Source organism: Caretta caretta, chromosome 5 (genome assembly GCF_965140235.1).
Source record: "Caretta caretta isolate rCarCar2 chromosome 5, rCarCar1.hap1, whole genome shotgun sequence".
In the NCBI taxonomy this organism is placed as follows: Eukaryota; Metazoa; Chordata; order Testudines; family Cheloniidae; genus Caretta; species Caretta caretta.
In genome coordinates, this window is record NC_134210.1 from 123,534,869 (window position 1) to 123,547,243 (window position 12,375).

At 42.6% G+C, this 12,375-nt stretch overlaps 1 protein-coding gene and 1 long non-coding RNA gene across 6 annotated transcripts in view; both read left to right on the forward strand.

Annotated features, from left to right (window-relative positions):
• Nucleotides 1-12,375, forward strand: part of PLPPR1 (phospholipid phosphatase related 1) — a 180,060-nt gene that overhangs the window by 74,522 nt on the left and 93,163 nt on the right. Inside the window, exon 2 of one of the 5 annotated variants that reach the window (XM_048850055.1) lies at nucleotides 10,820-10,964. The exons of the other annotated variants lie outside the window; for them this stretch is intronic. The gene's annotated coding sequence lies outside the window, so the exon portion shown is untranslated. The remainder of the gene's footprint in view (nucleotides 1-10,819; nucleotides 10,965-12,375) is intronic. 5 annotated transcript variants of the gene reach the window in all.
• Nucleotides 1-12,375, forward strand: part of LOC125636627 (uncharacterized) — a 51,369-nt gene that overhangs the window by 4,834 nt on the left and 34,160 nt on the right. The window lies entirely within an intron of this gene.

The window sequence follows — 12,375 nt, forward strand, 5'->3', positions numbered from 1 at the left end:
AATACAGGACTCCTGGGGCTGGTTGCCGCCAGTGTAAATTAGAGTAGCCCCCAGGATGCTGTAATCCAGCACTGGGGGGATAGACGGTGCACAGAGCCTGCAACAAGAGCAGGGCAGTGCAAAGGTGGGTTTAAAACCAGTTTTGTCACACTGCGCTGGTATGCAGTTTGTGGTGAGATGAGGATCTGACTGTACAGCTAATGGGCCTTGGTCCTGCAAGCTATTGAAGGCTGCTAACAGAAATGCAGAGACCCAACGCACTAGGGTTTATTTGCTGAGGAGCTTCCAGAGGGATATGTGCACAATGGTCTGCTGGGTTTGAAAGGAGCTCTGTAAGGAGGGAGGCAAAGCGTGTGGGGCTGGAGATAAGGTCTGTGCATTGGCCATAGCCTTACATGTATTATAGTGAATGCAAACGGTGTATAGCCGCTATTTTTAGGATTTCCAATTACTCCTATTGTAAGCCAAGACTGTTGGCTAATCGGGTGTGTTCATATATCTCAACCTCTGGACTCTGAAATGGGGGACTGTGACCCTCAAAATGAAGGACAACACACCTTGAACTCAGACTTTATGGCCAGAAGGGACCATCATGGCCATCTACTCTGACCTTCTGCGCATTGCAGACCACAGAACCTCACCCACCCACTCCTGTAATAGACCCCTAACCACTGGCTGAGTTACTGAAGTGCTCATATCATGATTTAAAGACTTTAAGTTACAAAGAATTCACCATTGACTCTAGCTCAAACAAGCAAGTGACCTGTGCCCCATGATGCAGAGGAAGGCGGAAAAAAACCCAGGGTCTCTGCCAGTCTGACCTTTGGACAACTTGAAAAATGGGGAAGAGATGCAGCATGTCCTGCACCATGTAGGAAACACTTAAGAGGTATTGGGTGTGCTTAAGATCTGCTGTTGGCAGAGTGTGTGTGGGTTTTAAGAAAACTGTCCCTAACGTCCATGTCTCATGACTTATGCTGGCCACAGGGTCATGACTGAAACACTGCCCTGTAGGGTGTACTCCCCCTCATACTATCAGGTCATGAGTACCAAAGCACTTGCCACAGGCTGGCTGTTCCTTGTAGGGGAGTCAGGCTCAGCCTTGCCTGTGGGGATCATCTGCCCTCCCAACTGATCCTCTTCAGCTGAAGATCAGGTGGCCTCGGGTAATGATTGGACCCCAGTGAGCTGAGAGAGCTCAGTTGGTGGGAGGAGACTAGGGGGTTAGGAATCCTGGTGTTGAGGCCTCGGGGGAGAGTAGGTTTGGGGATTCCCCTCCTGAGAAGGCAGCTCTGGCAAAAGGGCAAGGAGCAGCAAAGATATGGAAGGGCTAAAGGAGAGGAATGAGCTGCTGTGATGATCCTGGGTCAAGGGGCAAGACGCCAAGGAGGCAGCCCTGAGGGTTGGTGTTCTGAAGGAGGAATGGATCAGGGGTCTCTAGGAAAGAAGCCCTGGGACAGGGTATTCTGAACAGAAGCACATAGGAGGGGCATCAGATGATGGATTGATCAACCATGTCTTGCTGAACATTGATTAGGGTGGTACATTGTGACCCTGGATGGGTTGAGACTAAATGTGACCTGGACGGAGGGCTGAGCCACAAGAAGCAGCAGACTGCTGCAGGGCTGGAGTGGCTGTCAGCAGGGGGAGGGCCCAGCTACGAGGGGGAGTACGAGCACAAAGTCCTCTCTTTGATGGAGCTGTGTTAAGCAGCCCTACTGACGGTTCAGTGCTGCTCGCTCGCTAGCGTTGTCTGCATCCCTGTAGGACTGCGCCTTTAGTCCTGATGAACTATACACACAACCAAACATGGCTTGAAATCATCCCACCCAATCAGAGCTGGTTGATTGTGTTAAAAGGATGGTGGGTGTGGAGATTGCAGTAGAGAAAAGTAGCACCCCGATTAGCTGGAGGTATGTTTTGTACCCAGAATTTTCATAGGTCAGTTATGGTACATGTGGACAGAATTATTGAACAGGGGACATCAGTTTTGATTTGAGGCTGTTTGTTGACTAGGGGTCACTTTGTAGGCAGAAAAAACCGAGGAGTCCTTGTGGCACCTTAGGGACTAACAAATTTATGTGGTCATAAGCTTTCGTGGGCTACAGCCCACTACACTGAGAAAAAGTGGTGCTATCGGGACTAATATTCTGAAGGACCTGAGTTCTGTTCCCTGGCTTTCCTTGTGACCTTGGACAAGCCACTTCCCCTCTCTCTGCCTCTGTTTTCCCCTCACCCTTTGTTTGTCTTGCCTATTTAAATTGTAATCTCTGTTGGGCAAGACTGCCTCTTTCTATATATATGCATAAAACTTAGCATAATAGGGCCTCTATGCATCTGCTGTAATCACTTGTCTATTTTTCATATTATTCGGTAACATCTCATTTTTAACATGCTTCATTTAAACCAGTGTTCATTCTCCTCTTTGTTTTGAAATGTGTGATATTTATAGCCATATTTTCCAGCATTGTACAAAACAAACACATACTTATTGACTATAGGCCCCTGATTCTGAAGACTCTCCCATGAGTAACTTTACACCTGTGAGTTGCTCCGTTGTTTCCAATGGGCCTGTTCATGTGTGTATTTGTTTGTAGGAACGAGGCCTGTATAAATATACTGAATCTTGCAATGTTTTGACTGTTGTGAAAAGAAATTAGAAAGCTAGTTCCAGTGTGCTAGTTTGCTACAAACATCAAGACAGAGATGTGTTTGTACCATGAGAAAACAACATGCCCCCAGTAAGACACGTACAACCCCACTGACTTCAGTGGGGCTCCGTATGTACGCTTGAGGGCAGAACTTGAACCATTGTGTGCAAACATGATGATGGACAGGCTCTAAAGCGCTTTGTGTTATAAAAGCAATTTTCCTGCACACCTTTTTAAATGGAAATGTCTCCATCTGATCACAGATTACAGAGAGGTATCTAATTTGAGTGACTCTGATGCGTACAATATGTGCTGTGGTGTTCTTTGCTCTGGTGAATAGTAATCACGGATGACGGGAGTGCTGTAGGGACGGACTGGAACAAGCAACAGCACCATCAAAGCTTAGTGGGTTAGACAGCCTTCAAACTCTGCAATTTGAAGAGCCTACTTCTTTGTGCAAAGCCTTTTGATTTTTGCCTCCAGGAAAGCTTTTGCCAGTGAGCGGAAACTGTGTCTTCTTGACAACTCAATGTATAGTGCTCTGCATAGAATCGAGAGGATTTTGCAGGAGATTTTTTTTTTCCAAGCTGATGCGAGCTGCTGAAAGATGTAGCAAAAGAGGAAGACAGTCATGCAGCTCGTCTGATCCAAACGTTCACTTGTAGTAAATCATATTTGACCGTATGGGATCCCTGTTTCGTTAGGGCAAATGTTCCTTACGTTTCCTGGTTTTAGTTTTACACCAGTATAACTAAAATAAAAATAGTGCCTGCAGGCTAGTATGACAAATAAGAGTTCAGAATAAAAAGCCAACAGGTTATTCATCCTGATTTCAGAACTAGACAAAGGGAAAATCCAGCAGAACACAATGTAACTAAGGTTGCAGCTTTGTCCCACACACTGTGTGTGGGACAATGCCATGTCTGTGCTGTCCCAGGCATAGGGCAGGGAAGGGATTGTGCTTCTGGAAGGCACAGCTCCCTCCTTGCTTCTTCTTACTCTGGGAGTTATTGGCCTATGAGAGCAAATTGCAACACCTCTCCCACAAGCCCTGCCTTGTGCATTGCGGGTGCAGAGCCAGGCTCGACCCATCTTCCTGCTTGGAATGGAGGGAATAGTAGGCTTGCAGATCTTCCTTATCCTGCGTGCCTGGACCCAAGGTCCTAGTAGCCCATTCAGGAGTTTAAGGGGGATTCTTACTTCACCTTTATGGCCCTGTGTAGGCGTCTGATCCAAGCACAGTCTGGTCCATAGTGGTGTACATTGTACTGTATCATTTAATTCAGTTGATTACATTGCAGATCAGAGTTGAATGCCCCATAGATCTAAATGAATGTCTCACTTTCAGAATCTATTACAGTATGAAAACAGGTAAAATACAAAAGACCTATGCCGTGTCCTATCGTCGATCAGTACACTCATCTTCCATTGATGCCATTTGTACTTTTGCTATAATACCCATCTCCCCTTCAAGCAGGATACGGTCCTAACTAGTTGCACAGAGAGTTGGTCTTTGGTGCTGCTGAATTTCCTTGGAGCTAAATGGCAAAATGAAAATGGAATCTGAGTGAAACCAACGAACTATGCTCAACTCCCCTCCACCCCCAACCAATCTCTGGAAGTCATTCAAGGTACATCTACACAGGGATAAAAAAAATCCTCAGCTGGCCCAGGTCAGCTGACTTGGTCTCATGGGGCTTGGGCTCCGGACTGAAAAATTGCCATGTAGGCATTTGGGCTCAGGCTGGAGCCTGAGCTCTGGGAACCTGCAAGGGCTCGGGTTCCAGATCTCGGGCTCCAGCCCAAGACCACATGTCTATACAGCAATTTTTAGCCCTGCAGCCTGCACCCCGCAAGCCAAAGTTAGCTGACCCAGGCCAGCCATGGCCATCCTGTGTAGATGTACCCTCAGAAGAGAGATGAATTCTAATGGACTTCTTAAAGAATTGCTTTCCCCTTTGTAAAATCTTCTGACATTGTCCTTGGATCAAAGGCTTATCCTTGAATATGAACCCACCTATACCAGAAATATTCATTGCCAACCCATGATATTCGTGGTGTTGCTGAATGTTGCATTCTGGACCATCTTGAGTAAAATACATCAAGAAATTCCACACCAAGGGACTTCTCACAAAGGGAAGATTTTTTTAAAAGGTTAGTGAAAAGGTATTTCTGTGCTAATGGCCCCCCACAGCCTGGTTAATGGGAGCAGTCAGAATATAAATCTGAGCTGGATGCAATTTCCAATTTTACTTTGCAGATCACCTTAAACAAGAGATTCCTCATTTCTCATCTCTAGCCAGAATTAGCGCGCACACAACATTTTGTAGGCTTTGCTGATCATCCCCTTCTCTTTTAGGCATGGAAAGAAAGATAGAAGCACAAATACTGGCCAAAAATGTCCAGTCTGCGTGCCTCAGGGTATGAAGTAGGAACTGCCTTCCTTCTAGCTGTGGATGTCCCATGCATGATCACTGCTAAGTCAAATTTCAAATTTCCCAAATTTCAGCAGGGCATAACTAAGCATGGAGGGGGTGGAGGTGGGGAACAGTTTTTTGTGTAGAGCTGCTATCTCCAAGCAAAGTAATGGAAACTTATTTACACTTCAGCTGATGAGATACTGCTGTCTCACTGAAGCCATGTTACCCATAGCTCTTTGATCATTAGGTTTGGAAGTGATGTGGTGGCTCTGAAAGATAGAGGTCCAAGCCACTGGCAACCTTCCCACCCCTGGGGCCAGGACAGCCTGGCATACACCTACTCTTCATCAACCAGCAGATCTGGGGGATCTCACTGTGCCGTTGCAGGATCCATTACCCCATTCCATGCTGTCATCAGATCTTCAGTTTTTTAGGTTTTTTTTTTAGCCACTGTTTGTTCCCTCATCAGGCGATTAACTCTGTCTCTGCCACAAAAGCAACTTTCCCTCTCTTGGTATTAACACCTCCTCATCACTTATTGGGAGTGGACCACATCCACCCTATTTGAATTGGCCCTATCAACACTGGTTCTCCATTTGTAAGGTAACTCCCTTTGCTTCATATATAATAATGCCTGCATCTGTAATTTGTACTCCATGCATCTGAAAAAGTGGGTTTTTTACCCACGAAAGCTTATACCCAAATAAATCTGTTAGTCTTGAAGGTGCCACCGGACTCCTCGTTAAGATAACCAGTTACAAAAAGGTAGTAGAATTGCTTCAGTTGGTGTGTGGTACTGATGCTCCTGATGTCGCCATTTCTGGGGCTTTATTCTCATTCTTCATGAGCCCTTTTACACCACTCTGGCAGTGTAAAGGGTCCTTAAAGTGTATGTAGGTTACCTTTTCATCATACCCTTTTACACTGGCAAAGCAGGAAAAGGGGGCTTATTTCGACTGCAAATCTGGTTTCTATTGTATACCCTCTGCTTCTACCACTTCTGCTTATGGTACTTGGGACAAAAGATTGATATGTCACAGTAAGAATAACCAATCTCAGTTGTACTCTTAAAAACAGACTGTGTGTGTGTGTGTATGTGCGTAGGGGGGTAACACACACACACACACACACACACCCCTACCTATCTACCTCAGTGCACATACAATACCACCTAAACTTTTAGGTTTGTTCCCTGAGATTGGACACAAACACTGCTGAAGAATAGGTGTCAGCTGGAAGAAATACGGGGTCTCAGAAGGCCAGGTGATTGAGTCATCCGTCTAATATTGGATTTTTCCACAGTTTCCACCCTGTAGTATTATCTTCATTTCTGATTGCCATTTTGGTAGTTTTTCATATTGTCATAGGATGAGCACTTATAGAATGCCTGTGTTGACTCTGAACTCCTGCATTTTTGAACTGTCAACTTAAAAAATATCCACAGCCAAGAGAATAAATCCAAGGAGGAAAAATATTAGAGCTGATCAAAAATATTTTGTTTTAAATTATTTTTGGTCAAAAATGGCTTTTTGATTTAAAAAATATTCTCAAGAATTTGTGTTCATAAAAATATTTTGTTTTCCATCAAAAAAATGAAACTGAAAGTTGTTTTCAAAAACAACCCCACCCCCCCACCCAAAATCATTTTTTCCCTCCTTTCCTTTTTTCAGTTTAGAGTTTTTCCATTATTGGTTTTCCTGGTAAAAGTGAAAAAGTACATTGAAAGTCTAACAGAAGAAAAATGTTCAGTTTCTTTTGAAAATGTTCATGGAAAATTACGATTTTTCAACCAGCTCTATAAAATGCCTTCCATTTATTTATTTATCCACATTTTGTCTCTTTCCTGGTGAGAGAGACGGAAAGTGGGGAGAAGTCAGTGGAACTGCTTATGTGGGTGAAATTAAGTTTATGTTGAAGTGCTTTGCTGTTTCGGGATCTTAGGGCTTGTCTATGCTTGGAAATTTACTGAAATTGTAGGCACGTCTTTCAGAAGAGGAGTGTCTTGATGGGGGCGTATATTGAAATAATTCTTTTGGAACAACCATTTTGGTCCGTTTCCAAATGTTGTGAACGTCGTGTCTGATCTCCATCCTCCTAAATTGCTGAACAAACCAAAACATCAGACCTGATGACCCTTGAATGTTGGGAAAATTCAGATGCAGCTCTAGAGCCAAACACCGTGAGTGAGCCAATTGCTAAAATACATTTTAAAAAAAAATCAAACTAGATTTGCTATGAACTCTCTCCTTCATAACAACCTAGAAATTAGACCAAATGTTGGTCAGCTGATTTGTGCCTGCAGTCCTTTGGAAGATTATCCTTTCATACCGTTTTATAAATCTAGTCAATGCAGCAGCGTTCTTTTTCGTTTAAAGACAGCCAGGAAATGAAATTTTCAGCGAAAGTGCTCATAAAAGTGCTATTTTTGCTACCTGCTTTGAAATAGCTATGTTTTATGGGAGAAGGCCTGCAGTCCTCCTCACACATAAAATACAAAATATATAGCTTTAATATTTAGAGACACATGGGCGGCAAAGCATTTCTCTCTTTCTCTCCCTGCATTTTGCTGCAGTGATTTTTGTGATAAATCAGGTGGAGGAAATGTTTTTCAGTTGAACTTTTTTGTGATACTGCCTTAGATTACTTCCCTATGTTATGCAAGTGCCTCTTGAACGCATGTTTGTCGTCAGTAACACAGTGGGGATTATATTGCTACAAAAAGGCTGGAAGCATATTGAAATAATGGAGTAAACGTTTCCTTTTTTTAATTTAAGTTTTTGTTTCAGCTGTCTAGAAACTTGAAAGATTTCCCCCCTTTTTATTGCACCATTCTTTCCTTCTTAACTTGCGACTAGACTTAGTGCAGTCAATGGGAGTTTTGTCATAGACTTCCATGGAAACACAATTGGGTCCTTTAGGTTTTACATTTTCATGTACTCTAGTCCTCAGAGCAAGTATCTTTGATAGGGCTGGGCTACTGTTTGAGCCATTTCCTTGCCATCCTTATTTCCTTGGGAAACCCTATTCTTTCTTCCTATCCTCAGAAAGCTGTTGGTCTGTGGTAACCTTCATTCCAGTAAAGAAAACTCTGTCTAGAATCTGATGTTTGTGGCCTTGGAAGGATGGCTCAAAGGACTATAATGTATCCTAGAATATCAGGGTTGGAAGGGACCTCAGGAGGTCATCTAGTCCAACCCCCTGCTCAAAGCAGGACCAATCCCCAATTTTTGCCCCAGTTCCCTAAATGGCCCCCTCAAGCACTGAACTCACAACCCTGGGTTTAGCAGGCCAATGCTCAAACCACTGAGCTATCCCTCCCGCCAGTGGACAGTGACCTGTTTCCGCCCGGTTTCGAACCGGGGACCTTTCGCGTGTCAGGCGGTGTCATGTAATGTGCTTCCTCATTCCTTCTTTCCTCACAGCTGGAGAATGAAAGATGGGACTTGGAGGCGGGAGTTACACTTTTCATAGTGTATGAACTAAGGCAAGAGCTGGTTAAAAAATGGAGGGTAAATTCGTGAAAGTTTTCCTGTTTTTTGGAGGGGGGGGGGAGTTATCCAAATTAAAAATTTTGATGCACATTTTTGTTGTAATTTTGAAACTTGAAACATTTCAACCAGCTCGAGCTGCCATAGAATGTCCAGGTTAACATCACTAGTGTTCTCCTAATGCTAGTGAGACAATCCTTCGGAGCTGTATCAAGGATGCCCAGCGATGGTGTCACAATTATGAGCACTTAAAATATACATGTTGAGATTTTCATAACAGACCTAGGGGCAGGGGTGTGGAGGCGAGCGGCAGGCTCATGGCTCATGACCCTCAGCAGCTGGAGCCCTGAGACCCCCTGAGCCTGGAGCCATGAGCACCACCCCCCATAGCCGGTGGAGCCCCGGGCTGGCCGAAGCCATGAGACACCCCCTCACTGCCCCCCACCCACCCACACACCTGACTGGAGGAGCCCTGGGCCAGCCGCAGCTGTGCCTCCGTTCCCTTCCCCTCCCCTCCCCAGACCCAAGCCACCCAGAGATGTTTTTCGTTATTATTTGGACTTCTATTATTAGTAAAGAATAGAGATAACTGTGCTTGACTTTTATTACGGAGTCTGCAAAAAAACCAAAAAACCCAAAACCTTACGTACATAAATTACCATGATTTGGATGTATAGATGTGTATATTTCTTTATTAACTTTAGGGGGAAAAAAAATAATTTCATGAAACGTGTAAGTGTGGCCACCAGCAAGAGTTGGTGGCTGCACTGATGCCACCAAACAATTTCTTGTGAGAATCCCTGCTCTAGAATATATAGTTTATAAGGTCACCCTGAGCTGAATTATTTTCAAATAGTTTTAAGTAAATTATAATTGTAGGATGTGGCAGCATCAGTCTTTGTCATGCTTTGCTGACTTGTCAGAAAGGTGGATGGACCAGTGGTTAAGGGGCTAGCCTCCTGGCTTGGGAGATCTGTATTTAATTCTTTGCTTTACCACTGACTCCCTGTATGACTTTGGTCAAGCCACTTGAACCCAGCTCCATTTCAATGGAAACCAATGGAAGTTAGAAGCCTACATACTTTTGTGAACCTGGGCCCTCATCTCTCTGTGCCCCATTTCTATAAAACGGGGTTAATAGCATTCCTGGCCTCACAGGGGTGTTGTGAGCATAATTACATTAAAGATTGTGAAGTGCTTAGATATGATGGTGATGAGGGCCACAGACCTCCATGAAGCAATGGTAAAAAATGCTATACAGTTTCACAGTGGTACTATGCTACATTCCTATGAGAACATACAATACTTCTCAATGGTCCAAATGCTCCACTCTATTAATTTGCTCAAGCTCCATTGTTTCTCACCTTGTTCATTCATAATACATATTAATTTCTCTACATATTACTTTTTTAATTTCTCTTTAAACTCTCCGTATTTGCCAGGTCATTCCTTATTATTTGCTTTTTTCATCTCTAGGCCTTATTCTACCTTTGTTACGGATGACTAGATAATTCCATATTGCACAATTGGCTTAATCTCAGTGAATCTCAGGTGTCTATCGAACATTGGATTACTTCTGTTGAGTTGCTAGGTAGTTTTAATGTTAGCTGACAATAAAATAAACCTTCATCTGGAGAAAAAGAACTAGATAAATTCATGGAGGATAGGGTCCATCAATAGCTATTAGCCAGGATGGGCAGGTATGGCATCCCTAGCCTCTGTATGCCAGAAGCTGGGAATGTGCGACAGAGGGTGGATCACTTGATGATTACCTGTTCTGTTCATTCCCCCTGGGGCACCTGGCATTGGCCACTGTTGGAAGACAGGATACTGGGATCGATGGACCTTTGGTCTGACCCAGTATGGCCATTCTTATGTTCTTATATTCTTGTTTGCCAAGTAGTCTGAAAGGATTTCTCCCACACCACCTTTGCCCCAAGAACTGTATGTAGTATTTTTGCATTCATGAATTTAGATTGTAACATCCTTTTTCTTTATGATACAAAGACTGCTGGGTGACCTTAACTGCAGAGAGGCCACCATGTCTTCATGACACATTATGTATAAGATGGTTTTCAGGATAGTCAGATATAGTAACTGTGTCCATCCTCAGATAACCCCTCATAAGTTGTAATGTTCCTGAAATACTGCCTTAGAGCCACATGCTGGATACTTTACTCATACGAGTACTCCCTTTGGACGATTCAGTGACACAACTCATGGAGACCGAAATTATTTATGTGCATCAATGTGTTTACAGGACTGAATTCTTGATTAAGATAATATTGCAGCACCAGTGAATCAGTGTTTCCAAAGCTGTGACATCCTATGAAAAGGAGGTCATAAAGACAATGACGTCCAACAAATATGGAAAGAAGATATTGAAATTATTAATTTAAGCAAAGGTTAGTAGATATTTAATCTTCATGGTAATTTTCCAGCTTTATACGATGCCTAGCATTATAGTCTTGCCTAGCCTAGCAAATGCAGGCTATATAATGGCAGCGATTTATGATTTCTGTACAGATCTATGACAATAAGCTGTATTTGGCTCTTACTACAGCATTAGTGTACAGGATCTGAACTCAGGGTTTATCTTTTCTTAGGAGAGACCTTCTTATAACTTTCTATTAAGGCTCTATTTAGAAATAGTTTATATATAAATGATGAATTTATATGTGACATTTTAATATATGACAATTCCATTGTTATATCATTTAAGAGGTCAATCGGTTGCTTATAACCATCTTCAGCGGATGTGCTTAAAACAATCTATATCACACACTCATGTCTGTTATAACATCTATTAATCATTTATTGACCTGTTACAGACTGTTTATAAATCACCCTCACAATGAAGTGGGACCATTTAAGATATATTATACTAGCATTCAGTGTCCCGATCAGGATCAAGTTCTCACGATTAGGTGCTGTACAAAAGCATAAAGACATGGTGTAAAATGCCCATTGGAGTCAATGAGAGTTTTTGCCTTTGTCTTCAGTGGGGCCATGATTTCACCCATCATCTCCACTCCAAAGATTTTGTAATCTAGAGAGATTGGATTTGGTTAGTCCTAAGAGGTTTGGCATATATTCTATTAAAATGTCAAAGTTTCAAAATTAGTCCTTACTAATCAATCATTGAATGGAGCAGTGCTATTAGGACAATCAGAATTTAAATTCTAATAAATTCTAATAGAATTTAAATTCTTATCTGTCTTACAGTGTGAGTACTAATATGTTAATAAGAGTTTTGACATATTTAGGACTGAGAAAGGAATGAAGGATTGGACTCCCCAAAATAGAATGTGATCTTTTGTTTAACATAGTGGAGTTATTGATTTTATTTGCCTTTGGTTTACTGCAGCCTATAACTGAGACTGCATTTCTAATAAAATTATATTATAGATAGATGTAAATTATTCCTGGAAATGTAAACCATATTTGTGTTAGTGCCTGACTAATTTAAGAATCCAATTACAATGGAGTGGAGTAATCTTTCAAGTAGATTGGATAAAGGATTACACTTTTATTATCTTTGGGCCGTTACTGAACTTGACTCAGAGAGCCCATTAAATTAGCAGTGTAGTGAAGTTGTCCTTAGTGATCTGTATGTGCTCGTTGCTCGCACTGATTTTAAAAATCAGAGTGAACTGTTAGTCAGGCATTTCACAAACTCACAATAAATAGCTTTAAAGTTAATTTGACTGGCCAAATTGAGGGGGGGAGGGGAGAGGGTGAGGAATTGGAGTGCTCTTTACCTCATGGATTTATACGTTTTTCACACTTATTACAGGAGTCCTGTAGAGATGATGG